Here is a 2,103-nt window from a genome sequence, read left to right as displayed (position 1 = left end):
GTTATGGTTGTTACCGCCTAGTCTCCCATTAAGTTTCTGCATCATTAACCAGCCCGTCTCTGTTGGTGAGAGCAAGCACCTTTTCTTGTTGGTTCCTCTACCATTTGGAGGAAGTTGTCATCAATGCACTCCTGGAACTTCCTGGATTGCTGGTGCTTTGCTGTGTTGTCCCTCCAGCACATATCAGGGTCGTTCAGAAACTAACTGAAGTATCCTTTAGATAATTATTTCAGTTTAATAAATAAAAGAGTTTGGCAGGAAAAGTTCTTCTAAAACATGGTAACTTTCACAAAATGAAAAATGTTTTTCTATTTTGTATTTCCTTTTTTAGTGCATACACCAGTGATATTTAGTTTCCTGCTTCTTCCTTAATACAAAAGAAACAGTTAAATTTTACTTCTTTTCTCACTACCTCCTTCCTGAGGGACTAATTAAAATAAATAAATTACTGGAACAGTGTTTCTGAAGTTTTTTCTCAAGGTTCTATATCTCATTCTCTAGCTTGCTTCTTTTAATGACTAGTATCAGTAGGTGCCATTTGTGGCACTAACTTTTAGTGTTAGACTTCTGCTGTTGCCGTATCTCTGTGCTGAGATGGTTAAGGCAAGCATCAGTGCTTTGTGTTGCCCTTTAGGACTCACCAAATATGATGAGTTTTTTGAGTCTCTTGTCTTCAAACAAGTGTATGTTTTCCAAATGGTGCAGTTAAACAGTTTTTTCAGTGACTGTGGGAAATAGTCAAGATGTGTAAATTACTTTATTACTTGCAGTTATGACCTTGTTGCTGTTTTGAACACATGTCTATCAACATCCAGCACTTTCTGAAGTCTGTCCTGGAAAGTTAAACATAACTGTTAATACAGTTGAACGGCTTGTTCCAGTTCTTTGTATTTTGAGTAGTGTGTTCCTTCTTCAGAAACTTTTCATTTGTGGTATCTGATCAATTCCAGGATGCTCAATTTGAGAAAAACTTAACTATATAGTTATACTTTGTCTGCTTCTTATGGACTAATTGACATCAGTATTTGAAGGGGGATGCTGATGAGATATTTACTGTCTTAAAAGCCACAAAGGAAGATGCTTCCTGCTCTTAAAACTAGAGCTCATTACTAAAACAAAGAATGCTTGCTGTACTAGAAGATGCATGCAAAGGTAACCAGTAGGATAAGAACTTGAGGCTCTGGCAGAGCTAGAACAGAGAGTACAGTAAGCAGTATTCTGCCCAAGTTGATTAGGACTGCCCTCTAGTCTGATACGTAACATCTCAATATTTACAATGACTTCTGTCGAGACTGCATACAACATAAATGTGTTTAAATTGCAGCTCTTCAGTATGGTATTCACACGCATACCTGTGCATGGAAAAAAATCCTTGTACAAGGTCTCTGGATGCTACTGCTGTAAAACAGTATGTAAAATCCTACCCTGTTCTTTAAAAAGAAAGGGTGGGGAGAGGGAAACAACAAAACAGATGTATTTGAGAGTGCTTTATGAGAATAGCAATGCTGATAAAACACAACAATGAATGAGTTCAGTTAGATGTTGCCATTGCTTGTTTTTATCAGTTGACTTGAACTGAGTAGAACTGGTTGCATTCACACTAACAGCTGCTTTCTTGAAACAGAATTATCAACTAAGTAATGAAACAGGAGTCACGATTTTGTCAGTGTGGATGACGGAAATAAATTTTCTGCAGAACTTTTGATGTGAATCTCATTTCTTGATTGTATATTTAAGTGCACAGCTTTTAATTCATTTGGTATAAATATGAGAGTTCAAAGACAATCTGTTTTGGAAAAGGGTGCTAAGTTATCACTATCCTAAAAAACTTAAGAATATAAAATGGTTATGTACTAGGATTATTCATGCTAAGAACTGAACTGCAAGTGTTTTTTGTATATTTGGTGAATACCAAATACAATGCCTTTAACTTCCTTGGCACCTAACCTTCTCAATTCGGTGCAAGATCAGAACAAGTTTTGATTGATTGGATTTTTGGAGGAAAATGGCATACAACTCAGGACAGGTATACAAAACAAAGGATGCTAACTAGCCTGGCATTTGAAATTTATTGAGTGTAAGTCCTGTATATCGCATTTATCA

At 36.3% G+C, this 2,103-nt stretch overlaps 1 protein-coding gene across 1 annotated transcript in view; it reads left to right on the top strand.

Moving 5' to 3' along the window:
• The window catches only part of MARCH5 (membrane-associated ring finger (C3HC4) 5), a 10,324-nt gene that overhangs the window by 2,569 nt on the left and 5,652 nt on the right, over positions 1 to 2,103 (top strand). The gene's annotated exons all lie outside the window — the stretch shown is intronic.

The sequence above is a fragment of the Chaetura pelagica genome, unplaced genomic scaffold (genome assembly GCF_000747805.2).
Source record: "Chaetura pelagica isolate M959 unplaced genomic scaffold, ChaPel_1.0 scaffold436, whole genome shotgun sequence".
Taxonomy (NCBI): domain Eukaryota; kingdom Metazoa; phylum Chordata; class Aves; order Apodiformes; family Apodidae; genus Chaetura; species Chaetura pelagica.
The sequence above is the reverse complement of the archived record's forward strand: the minus strand, read 5'-3'. Positions and strand labels throughout refer to the sequence as shown.